Source organism: Anser anser (assembly GCF_964211835.1).
Source record: "Anser anser genome assembly, chromosome: 4".
Lineage (NCBI taxonomy): Eukaryota > Metazoa > Chordata > Aves > Anseriformes > Anatidae > Anser > Anser anser.
Genome location: NC_139724.1, coordinates 22,568,840 through 22,582,129, shown reverse-complemented (window position 1 = coordinate 22,582,129; position 13,290 = coordinate 22,568,840). Strand labels below are relative to the sequence as shown.

Below are 13,290 nucleotides of genomic sequence, written 5' to 3'. Positions count from 1 at the left end.
CTGCTTCAATGTATCTGCTTTTTTTGTGTGTGTGTTTAAAATATTGTGTACAGAAATGTTTGAGCCTGCAGAGTTTACTTGTTTCTCAGAAGAAAGGCTCTGCAGGAGAGAGTTTCTATCCTGTGGAGCTTATAGACTCTGCAGGATCTTTTGCTTAGTGACCTTAGTTTATCCACAACTCATTTATGTGACTGAATCTTATGTCTCCCAGATAAACGAGTTTCAGATCATTAAGGTTGTACTGTCCTTGTTAGTAAGAATATATTATTGGCCAGAGGAATGCCATAATGTCTTTTTCCCAAAACACAAGGAAATAATAATTATGGAATTTGTTTTCAGGTTTGTTTACAACTTGCTTATGAGCTGCTTTTTGTCCTGTCTCAAGAATAAGAATAAATTATGGAGGAGGTCTCCCATCTCTGGACACAATTTTATTTTATTTTTTAATTATTATTCTCTTTGATCTTAAAGAATTTTCAGGCTTTTATGCAGTACAGGGTAAAATTTGATGTCAACTAAACCTTACTAAGAAAATAATAAAAGATACCAGCAATATCTATATCAGTATGCAATTGTAATGATATAGAAATAAAAAAACATATAAAAGAGGAGATGTCTTCTATCTAATGTACTGTATGACTGAGGTGTAAAGATACCAGACTGAAAAATATTGAAGAAAATAAATAGAAAACTTTGTGGCATACAAAAAAATAAAATAAATAAAAAATTATTTCCTTTTTAACATCTTTGGCACATAATACAAAGACAGACTGTTAATATTTAAAATCCATGTTCGCTCATTTTAATTACAAACGTTTAGTAAATTCTAAAAAAGAAATCATTCTATTGAAACATTCATCATGTCTAAGATACATTAAGGAATCATCTTTAAGAGGTATTCTGATCAATAACTTAATCTTGTAGAATATTATACTGTGGTAATTTCTGAAAATACTGTTTCTATAGAGTGAGATTTCTGATAAGTGTTCATAGTGTAGCACACAGCCTGTATATTCTTTATAGTTCTGCAATTAGTAGTGTGTATCTATTAATATGTAACAGAATTTGTTTTACATCAAGTAATATCCTGTGCAGAGAACATAAATCAGGCTTTGCTTGATTACTCAACATCACATGTGAATTTGAATTCCGTAGTTGTCATTGTCATGATATTAGAATTAAAACTGAGAGATACTGATTTAGTCCTTATTGTGTTCTAAACTTTGCTTAATTTTCAGTATAGTGAGCAGCAAAGATAGAGATCTGCTTAAATCATCTAAGAGGTTTTTAAATTCACCCATTCTTTTAAAAAAGTTGGAGGAAAAACAATCATATGATGTTTGTGATGATCACATGAAGGCAAAACACATATTCTCTGAGAGTATCTCATTAATACTGACTCCTAACATTTTATGCATATTCTATTTTCCCAAGTCTAGAAGATTGTGTTTGGCATGGATATTCAAATTTAGTTCTTCAAATAAATGTTTATATTTAGAATTATATGCATGATAATTAATTTAGTGTACATAAATAACCATTTGCTTCTATCTGTAATGGTAATGCATATCTAGCAGCTGGTTTGCCCCAAAATGCAAGCCTTTGAGAAATATTCTGAGATAAAGAAAAGCAAATGACTCTAAGAGTAAATTACTGTAAACTAAGACTTCATTTTATGCTCCTAGTCTATTCAGATCTCAGGTTTCACTGTGTACTTGAATGCTACAGAAAAGCAAATTTCCAGAGGTACAATTGATTACCCTTGACTGAATGATCACTCCATTTTTCATCCACAAACATTTCTTTCTTGACTTGTCCTATTTCACGTCACTCAATCTTCATTTCAAACAGTACTATATAATAGCAATTAGGGCATACGTGCTGCTACTGTATTTTCTAAACTTCTTGTGTATTCACTAAGAAAATTCTAATTTCTGGCTTTTCCTCACCTTTTCTTTTCCTTTTCCCTCCATTTCTTGTAATGTAGTGTTGCAAATACAATTTAATGTCAATCAGCTTTTGTTATTGTATTGTTTCACTTCTTGTCTTTCAAGAAAAAAAAAACTGACACTGAATTTAGAGTTGCCAGGGATTGTTCCTCAGTGGTTTGGTGATACAAAACAAGAGCAGGGGGAGGGAAACAACGGAGTAAGATTTGATAATTGGAGAATAATAGAGTCAGAAAGTGGATCGTCTCTTCACTTTCTGAGCTCATATATTTATTTTTTTTCTCTTCGTCCAAGATTAACATTTTAATGTGTTTTATGTTAGTGCTGTTGCCCAGCAGATGCTTTTCTCTTTTCATTTCCAACTGCCATTTTCAACTTCAGAAAGGTGAACTCCAGTCAAGAGCCAGTCTTTGGTATGCATGTGTTAGTTCATCAGACATGAAATACTTCAAGGCAGCACATCACTTTTCCGCACATTTGTGCCAAAATGTGCTAAGTTTCAAAGGGCAGCCTGGCCAACTGTCTGTCAGCTTACAGGAACGCACTGCTCAGCCACAGCACTCAGACACCTGACTGCTTACAACAGCACGACAGGCACTGCCCTGCAGACCCAGGACTGTTTCTCTACAACTACCTGAAAGAAAGTTGTGGGAGCTAGGGGTTGGCCTCTTCTCACAGATAACTAGTGATAGGACTAGAGGAAATGGCCTCTAGTTGCACCAGGGGAGGTTTAGGTTGGAAATTAGGAGACATTTCTTCTCAGAAAGAGTAGTGAGGCATTGGAACGGGTTGCTGAGGGAGGTGGTGGAGTCACCGTCCCTGGGGGAGTTTAAGGAAAGGTTGGATGTGGTGCTTAGGGACATGGTTTAGTGGGTGATATTGATGCTAGGGAGATGGTTGGACCACATGATCTTAGAGGTCTTTTTCCAACTTTAATGATTCTATGATTGCACTTTAAAGTAAAAGATATGGTTTGTGGTTTACTAAGCCTCCTGCTAAAAACCCTTCAAGCCTGAAGTTAGTGAAAGACTGTTTGGGACTCTCGAGGTCTACAGTCAGCTGTTCCCCCTCAGCTGCAATTATTCCTTCAGCTGCCATTATCTCCCTCAGCGCTGGGGGCCCTGCCAGGTGCCTCCAGCACCACCATTACAGGTGCAGGTAGCGAATACTCGCGCCTGATTGGCTGAAACCCTCACAGCACCTGGCAAGTGGCTGTGTGTAAGCAGTCAGCTCGTGCTTCTGGAAGGTTCTCCAGGCGGTGCTATTGTCTGGTGAGTGGGGCAGGGATTGGCTGTGTGAGGGAGTGAAGGGTAGCTGGGCTTGTCATATGCCAGGTCACGCCACCACTATCTGCCCCATATTCTGCACACAGTCCTGGAACTCTTCGTGTGGGTTGGTTTGGTTATGGTATTCCAAGTCTTAGTACACATCCAATATGCTTCATACCTGCAGACAAGACAAGAGGAAGTTCTAGTGCCTCTCACAAGCTCCACCCTTTTCCTTTGAGAGATAAATGATCGGGGTTAAAATTATGCACGTTTTCAAAGAGCTGTAATTGAAAGAAAATTCTTATTTTTTCTTGGTATTTCAACAACTTACATTTTATGATATGTTGATTCAGCTACCTGATTCTTCCTGCAGGTTGTGCTTAATCAGCAACATTGGCAAGCCTGTGGGTCTTGCTAAAGTTTATAGTACCACGTAGCTATCTGAGTGGCTTTTAGTGTAGATTTAATCAAGTTATTACAAGGTGAAGATTGTTGAAAACATTTCTGGGGGTATAAATCTGAAAGTGGTTGATTTGTTTCAAAGAATAAAAGATGCAGCAAAAGTTCTTTTCTGCCATCCCTTCTGTGGCAGTTTCTCTCCAGTTGATTCTTCATGTGAGCCTACAAAGACATACATTATTTAAAAGTTGAAAAAGGAAGGCTTGCTTAGTTAAGTTTGAAGAGAAATCACACATTACAATGTTGTATAAGTTAAAAGAATGGATAGTGTCAATTATGAATAAATGTGGGTTTCATTTAAGTGTGTATACCAGTAAGTTGAATAATGATGATTGTGAGTTTTTATTGTGCATGTACGGTACATCCTGTATTATGTACAATAGTCAAATATTCTGTCATTGTTTGTAGACGTTTTCAAGAAATGAAAATAAGCATATGTTCATCATTAACCTGTCAGCAAGCTACCATTCTCTTGCAATAATAATAAAAAGCCAAGTATCTTTTTTTTTTTCTCTTTACAGTTAGAGATGATAAAGGTATCTTAAACCCTGTTGTGAGGTTTGGGGCATTCTCTTAATTTTCTTTGTTTCTATATATTTCTAAATATTTACAGAAGCTAACAAGATAAGCTATATTTTATACCTCATATATGTGAGTGTGAATACACACGTGAATACATACTGCAGGGTCTTCAAGTAAGTCACAAATACATTCTTACAGTGAGCACTCGTCTTGCAACTTGAAACCAGAAAGATTTTCCTTTTAGTATCCATAGAGGAGTTTTTCCAGCTGGCTCTTTCTGTATGCTCAGGGTTTGGCGTATAAAACGTAGCATCACAAATACTTCGGCTGGTGCCTGCTTCCCTATCTTACTGAGACAGAATCCTTCAATTTTTACTGTATCTTGCTGTTCATCTGCCTTTCCTTCATCCTTGACATTCAGTGACTTTGCTAAGGGCTTCTTTTTGGCCTTATGCTGGCTGGGACAGTTACATCCCATTTCAGCCTATATTGTGGGTGTCTGTGCTGCTTTAGGGTCCCATGGCCAAAATCATCTTGCTAGTGGTTCCAGCTTCAGGCAAGGTGAGAGGGGAACTGAGCTTTCTGTACTAGCACCCACACTAGTCTATTCTGATAGACTGCAGACACCTGCAGTACTGTATTATCTTTCAGTCCTTGACAACTCAACTGTAGGAGAAGGAATGTTCCTGATTAGATGCCCACATTCTTTCTCTCTTTCTCTAGATTGTACTGTAAAACCTGGGCTTTCCAGGCCCAGGCAATCTTGACACCATTTCATCTCAGCTGAAGGTGAAGAGAGACCAAATCACATTGTCATTCATTCTGCGGGTGCTTGGATTATCATGCAAAGACTGCTTTGTCACTGTCGTCTATAGCAGCAGTTGTATTATTGCTACCAGCTTGTTCACATGAGCTGTTCAAAGCAATAATCTGCACTGCTGTGTTCACTTCCATTGCTTCTGGCTGTACTAAGCTTTGCATTTCCTTTTACGTTGAGGACTGAGTTTGCCAATGGCAGAATATAAGATTGTGCCTTCTATTCACTTCATCATGCAACAGTATTTCCTATCTGGGTCAATACTTATTGTTACATCAATTCAATCATCCATGCTGTATACTGGGAATTAAAGGATTTTTTCAATGTCAAAGTAAATACCTTCTCCTCCATTCTGTATACAGTGATGCTGGCTCTAGGAATAGACCTGCTATGCAGACACCATAAATCAGTGCCTGTGATTCGTGGCTCAGGCATAAGAGAAAGCTGATCTTTGGTTGATAAAGCTTCTTCTAGGACCAGTAGGGAACCTGGACGAAGTTACACAGATGATCAGAAAGGCTTTTCAGAGCCTACTAGATGTGCCTGTCAGGACAAGTAGGTGTATCCCCCTCAGAGAGGTGCCTGAAGTTTATCACATGTTTATGGATATCCTTCACTGTTTTGTTTCCTCTAAAGTTTTTATCCTTATAGGGGGAGTCCCTTTGGAGCTGGTATATGTAGATGCAGTCATCATCCTGTCAAGTAGCAAAGAGAGCATAAGAAGATGAAATACTTGAGTGGGCTCCTTTGACCTTCTTACTGGTATGTGCACATACCATCCCTTGCCACTGTATCTGAGAGCTAAAAATATGCTGCTGTCCCTCAGTAGAAGAATGACAGAATGAGAAGAATTTGATATTTTTTTTTTACCTTATTAATATGTTGTTGGTTTTCTATACGTTTTTTCTCCCTCAGAGTTTACATCCTCCTCCTGTCAACTTTCTCCACTTAAATCTCAAGTCTCTTCTTGTTCCCTCCCAACTGGTTTTATAACTTTAGAAGTAATCTCATACATTGTAATACTACAAAGCATAAGCAAGCTTCCATTACTGTATTGCATACACAACAAATAAGAAGTCTGAGAATAAGGAGTGAGAGTTGAGATTTTTAAAATTGCAAAATGAAGGGCCCATACGAGGTTTTTGTGTTTTTTGAAGATACTGTACTTTAGACTCATCAGTGAAATATAAGCTATTGATGTAACTATAGACTATGTTGTCTAAATTAAGTAATGTTAAATGCTGTGCACACAGAGACACAAATGTGTGTACTTTCTCTTTGCGTAGTTCATACATAGCATATGGTTTGTATAGATCCACATGCTCGTACCATGTAGTACTATTATGAGATAAGGAGCTGTAAATTTAAACAAAATTATCTCAGTTCTGAAGTATTTGCTTCAATCTGTGGGCTGCATCAGGATGGGAGAGAACACTGTCTCTTAAATCTTTACAGAGGTCAAAACTTCGGTTAAAGGAGTCATTTGGACTGAATAGAATTGGAATTGCTGGAAACTCCTAGACTTGATATTATAGTTGGAGAGCAGAAATTTGGATATTGTAGTGGGATATGCAATAATGAGAAGCCATATTAAATCCTTATTGCCTGTCATAGGGAACAATGATTCTTTCCCTTTTACCATTTTTTTTCTTTTTTAACCCACAACCTATGGGAAACAGAGCAAAGACTCTGCTTTGTTAAAATTCTCTCTTTAGAGGTATCCAAAACCCAGCAGTTTTCTTTCTTAGTCCTTTGCATCTGATGTGGTCTTTGCACCTCAGGCAGAAGGAGTATCTCTTTCCCATTCCTATTTCTCCTTCATAAATTCTAATTCAATGTTTTAAGTTTTTTTTGGTTTTAAACATTTGGGGGGTTCTTTTTAAGCTGAAACATATTTTAAGACTTTGAAAAAAGCTAGTAGCTAAACTAACCAGAAAAAGCACTATTGCTTGTCTGGGAAATAACCCTAAAACTCATCTTTAATTGCACTGGGAATCATTTATTCTCATATTTTGGGAATGTTAGGTGAAATAAATGATTTAACTATTTAGATTACCTCAGTAAATATTTCCAGTACTTTCCTCCTTCCTAGACAAAATTAAAATCCCCTTTACAGTCTGCTACAAATGTCTCTGACATTCTATCTTGGTTTCACAAGAGGCTCTAAAATAGAGTATGCAATTCTAAAACAGAATTACATATACAAACCATTTCAGTTGCCTGTATTTTTGAGCGTATAAGTTTTAAATAATGACTAGTCTCCTAAGCGTATATTTTGTGAAGTGAAATTAAGATAGATCTAACACAGTGGGGAAAAAAAAAGTAATTATTGTAATTAGCCATATTTTTAGGTTTGTTTTGGTTTCCTTTTTTTTTTTTTTTACAGCTGAAGTGAAGTAACATACAATTGAAATGAAATAACTTTGTTGAGGTTAATTAATATTAGAAAACTAAGTTGCTCTTTTGTAAGAGAGTGGGAAATAATACAGTGTTTGTTTCTTTCCGGTGTCTTACATCTACTGTGTTGTGCTTATCACAAGTAGTTTGCACTAGACTTCCAGGTCTTCTTTTAATTGTACAGGCTATGTCAGGTATGTATTTAAGGATTACTTTAAGAGACAATCTTTGGGAAGGTGCCCCCCCCCCCCCCCCCCCCCCCCATGCAGGTAAAATGTCCTGAAACAAGGATACAAAAAGGTGATGCAAACCATATTTACTACCATTCTTAATGAGAGATTTATATTTTAAAAGTAACTTACTGGATGAATGCTTTACTGAAGCATTAAAATGGACTTGATGTAATAACTTAAGTAGTAATTCATTACAACTTAGGTTTTAATTCAAAGTGTTATATAAATAAAATGCAGATGTATAGGATATTCCTCTTTTTTCTGAATATATTACTCGCATGCTAATAGTAACATAAAACTGAATTTAAATTACAATTTTGGTACTGAGATTAATACTTCATATTTTTATTCCCTGTATATCTAAAATGCCTATTTAAAGTAATAAATTAAGGGCTTATGTCATTCATATATAAACACATACATAAATGCACAGCTTATGATACAATATGCAAAAACTGATATAAAGCAGTATAATATGGTTGCAAATCAAATGAAATATGTAAATTTAAAAAAATTAGTTCTCTTTTGGTACTTTTATTTTCAGTGTTTTTCTACTACTTAGAATATCAAATTTATGTTAGAACTGGAATTTGTCACAAGATATAATTATTATGTCCTGAATTTATTCTTTCATTTAGTGATCTCTTGCCATGAAAGATGAATACTTAAATGTATTCTGCTGATACCCCCACCACAATTTTGGTTCTATGTTTGTGAAAAAGAGCTATCTAAAGTACCATAACATTTAAAATGCACAAGCCAGCACAAGGCAGCATTTGAGTCAGAGGTGGATCAGGCAGGACCATGATGCCAATTCAATCTACTTAAAATCTCAGAATTCAGTATTTCTGAGGGTTTGTTTGTGCCAGATTTAAATCTGCCCCTTGTACACTCATGAATTTCTCAACTCAATATTTCAAGCTAAGTTCTAAGTGTGGACTGGATTCTGTGCTACCATTGTTTCTGGCTTTTGTAATGAAAGATAGACTTGTGAATAAAACATTCAGCATCAGAGCAAACTTTGTTCCTCAATTTAACTGTGTAGTATCAATAAATGTACAAAATAAAATGTCACCTAGAAATCTGACAAAGCCATTTTGAAAATACTTGTCAGAGTTTTGTGATTTTTTTAAAAGAAGTAAAAAGCAATTGTGGAAGAACTGTATTAAATAAAAATTAGAAAAAAAGCAAAGGTCATTTATGCAGAATAAAAAATTTAAATGACGTGGGGAAGGCAAATTAATTATATGCAGTGCTTAGTACCCATGTGTCATGTTTCCTCAGTTAAAACAGTTTGTTTTTCTTACTTTGTTCAAAGATTGTGTGATCTAGTTTTAAAGAAAAACCAGAGGAGGGGAATTACAGCAAGTATACTGCAGAGATGACAAATGCTGCTGAATCGGTTATGGGCTTTGGTAAGGCTCTGCTGTAGGGAACCTGCAGAGGTATTACAGTCTTTTCCTAATCAGAGGATAGGTCTTATGCTGAAAACATTCTATCACTGAGTGAAAGAAGAAAGGAAGAAAGAAGTGAAAAAGGACATGTTTTAATTTCTGCACAGAATCTGCTTGTAAAAAAAAAAAAAAAAAAGATGGACCTAGAAGTATTTGAGGGGCATTCCTTTTCGTTGTATATTATTTTAAATTGGATTTACACAGTGCAACTTCCCCTATTTCAGTATATTTTTTAGTATTTTCATTGGTTATTTTGGTTATTTTTGTTATTGGTTATTTTTGCAATCTCTTACTGCAGTTGCACATGTGTAATTAATATTTAGGAAAATACGGTCATGCTAAATTTAAGAAAAAATCTGAGGATATGTGCAGGAACTTGCTACAGCTGGAAATAAGTTGTTAAAATACAATTATTTGATTTAATATAGTAAAAGGATAACAGTTTATTTCCCTTCCAAATTAAAGATAACTACTTCTGAACTGTTATTTTAAAATAGTGTTTCTCTTCTGTGTATCAACTCCTGATACAACAGAACTAGTTTCCCCAAAAGACCACTATAAATGGAAATATCGAATATTAAAATGTTCTCAAGAATAAGCTGACAAGGACTAATACATTTTTTCTTATCTCTACTAAATTGGTTTAAATGGAATAACATGACTACAGAGTTATTTATAATTCATTTTATCTAGGGTGACGGTTTTTGTGAGAGCTTTTAAGGACATATGCTAAGTTGCAGTTATGAGAAGCAAAAGAAAGTTTACTAGGAATGGTTTAAAAGTCAAGCAGCTTTACCAAATATTTAATCAGAAACAGAACACAAGTGTGTCCATCAGTTCAATCAGTATCATAACCAGACTTTTCTAAAGTCTCACAGAAATCTAATAGCATAATAGATATCTCAAAGTTGTCAAAATGGTCAAAATCATATCACAGATTTTCTCCAAAGGAGGCTCAGAGACAGGTGATGTCGGTTATGAGGGCTGAGGTTTTAGCTGTTCATACTATGCTTAATTCTCTGTCCTGCTGTTTACAAGCAGACTTCAGCTCCCAGCACAGCTGTTAATCACTTACAGAATATAGATAACCAAGGTCTTTACCAGTATAGAATTGATAGTCGAGGAAGAATTAAAAATCACGACAAACTAGGGTACTACTTATGTTAGTGACCTCAAGTAAATGAGGTAGAAAGGAAGCAAAAAATGGTGGTGGGAATTCAATGAGAAACTGTGATTGTGTTGTGTGAGAGCCCAAGAGGCTGTAATATTGCAGTTGAAGCAAACCAGGTTCCTGAAATAAGATGGACATTGCTTTTCTGGAGTCTAGTAAGGTAATGGAGCACCTAAAATCCTCAGCATTAGCAGGGTTTGAGCAGAATGATTAAATCTTTCCATCTCCAGGGTAGGTGTGTAATTGTGGAGTTTAAAGAGGTAACTCAGAATTAAAGCTTTAGTACAGTCTCTGAATTGGTTGCAGAGTGGTATGCTTAATGTTTCTGTGGTAGCTTTAGTTTCACCATTAGTGTGGATAAAAATAAGTTCAGTGAAAACAGCAGTAGGAAAATGAATTTACTCAAATGCAAACAAGATAGTAAGCGTGAAACAACCCTTAGCAGAACAATGGAGAAAAATGATTGCAAAACGGGTACTGGAAAGGCCATTCGTGTAACTATATTTAGAAAAATCTAAACTGCTCTTAACTGTTGGAAATACTAGTTTCTTACAGATAACTTGCACCGCTGCCAGCAGCTATGCTATTTTTCTACCCTTAGGAAGATATTTTGGTCCCAGTGCTTTTGAAGTCTTCCTTTCTTCATCTGTATGCAGACAAAGATGTTGCTGTGCGCTCACTGGTTCTCCTATGCCAAAGGCAATGCAGAACAGAATATGAAAAGGTCTTGAAGGGCAGAAGTTATATATTTTGTAAATTTGCTTATGCTTTTCGTGATCTCTCCCATGGATTTTGTCCGTAACTGACAGAGTAATTGTGGAAACGAAATTACTTCATGTATGATGGAATCTTGATGGGAATTTTCCAGAGCATTTGCTGGTAGAGAATTAATATTTGTAATTCAGCAAGTGACATTCTTCCATCTGGTCAGTATTGAGCTGGTTCTGTACCCATGACTTTGGGTTGCAGTGATGCTGAAGATAGTCTGAGATAAGATATGAAGCTGAGGACTTTGTGTCGATCATTCGATTTTCAACCTTGAGGTGAAGGCACATAGGGAACCAGTGTAATCTGCACAGAATGTTTGTCTGCCCCTGTTCTGTGTGCAGTTGTCTGATGTATGACCACAGCTGCTAGAAACTTTAACTCACTGAAGATTAAACATGCAACAGAGGAAAAAAATGCATTTTGATACCAGCAACTCAAGTTTCAAAAAATAATACAATATACTTGTGTTCCAGTAATTCAAGTTTAAATTTCTTTCTTTATTATTTTTATTTAATCCAAATTGGAGGGTCAAAATGACTAACTGAATGTCTTTAGTGAAAGACAGAAGCTTATCCTAAAGTCAAGTTAGACAGCTCCTCCTGTGAAATACTTAGTTTTGCAAACACTGGGGAAACGTGCTGTGGTTTACATTGTCAGTAGTTACAGCTTTCCTAGTCCAAACCTACTAGAAACACCTCTTTAATTTTTGGTTTATTTTTTTTTAAACCAGGTGTAAGAATTTTTTTAAAAATCTTCTCCCAAATTATGTGTGTTTTAAAAAGGGATAAGACTATGTAAAATAGGTATTGTAAAATAGGTATTAACATGTAGCAAGATATTTTGCTGGCCTTCAGGTATAAAATATTTTTACAAACTCTGTGTGCTGATACTGTTGGTAAGTTCCAGTTCCTTGCATTAAATCTTCTAGAAATTATCCAAATCCACTGAGGTAAAATCTATTTTGTTTATTCCTCTAGTCCAACCCCTAGAGCCCCTGTTTTATGGACGTCTTACCCACTACATTAAGAAGCCCATCCTTGTTGTTTCAGGAGTGCTGTATTTAGGCCATCAACAACTAACGTGGAAATTGTATTTTGTAGCCCTCCAGGGAAATGGAGAGTTGATAAATATCCACCTAGTGCACTTACTTCAAGTGATAAATTAAAACATAAGTAGAAAAACACAGGAGCTACAGAATGATATTGTCAGTCTGAAAATCCACACCGAGTTAAAAATGCTAGTTGACAAGAAACCTGATCAACAGACTCATCTTGAGCCTCTTGGGGCCAATTTGGAAATGGAAAAGAGGAGCAGAGAAGATATCTTACATTAAAACAGTGTCTGCTAGCAGTGCTGTATATGGTGTTGGCATTTCCATTAAAAACCAATACCTCCAGGGGGATCTACAGTCTCAGTCAGACCCACAGTGGTGGAATTTCTTTTTACATGTACTTATTTTCTGTTTGTGCTTGGTTGATTTGGTATTTTTGTGTTTGCAAGACCAGGAAAAAAATGCTTTTTTTTTTTTGCTTGTTTGTTAATTCGTTTGTGTGTTTCTAAGCTGTAAGAACTCATTAGAGTCCTTTAGGTTTAGGTGTTCTGCTGGTTCAGCACTAAATTGAAGGGCTGATTTTGCAGACATTTGGTCTTCTGTTTAAATTAACGGGATTATTATATATATTGCTAAATAAAAATTAGACTAGTTCTATTTCAGTCTATTCAGGATTTCATTGATTCATTTAATATTGTGGTTGTAAAATGTGATTTTTATACAATAACCAGTTGAGAACTGTAGCAGGCACATACCTCTGTGCTGACACTCTGATTCCATATTAAGCAAAATGACTTATATATCGCACACCGTGTTAAATTAGGCATCAAAAGTGGCTACTGATCTTTCGTACTTGTGATTTTTGTTATGTCTCAGCTTAAAAAAATACAAAGGTGTATGTTTATGAAATCAGTATGTAGTTACAGAATTCTGTTTTATAAGAAATTACGAAAGAACTGGAAACAAAAAATAAGAAAACTGAAATGTAGCAGGAGATTCACATTGGCTTGATCATTTTACAATATTAAAAATATAATTAGGAATAACATTAATTTCCTATGCTAGCATGGTAGGTTGTGTTTGGTAATATACACATTTAATCTCCTATAGTACATGAGTTTAAGAATAATATACGACTTTTATATTTTTCCGTGTGTGTATATATAAATATATAAACGAGAGAACATCTTTTAGAATTCAA

The 13,290-nt window shown here is 35.6% G+C and overlaps 1 protein-coding gene across 5 annotated transcripts in view; it reads left to right on the top strand.

Annotated features, from left to right (window-relative positions):
* LOC310899262 (teneurin-3-like) overlaps positions 1-13,290 on the top strand; it is a 1,088,357-nt gene that overhangs the window by 449,664 nt on the left and 625,403 nt on the right. For all 5 annotated transcript variants that reach the window (XR_014584113.1, XR_014584114.1, XM_083835486.1 and 2 more), the window contains exon 7: positions 5,667-5,777. The gene's annotated coding sequence lies outside the window, so the exon portion shown is untranslated. The remainder of the gene's footprint in view (positions 1-5,666; positions 5,778-13,290) is intronic.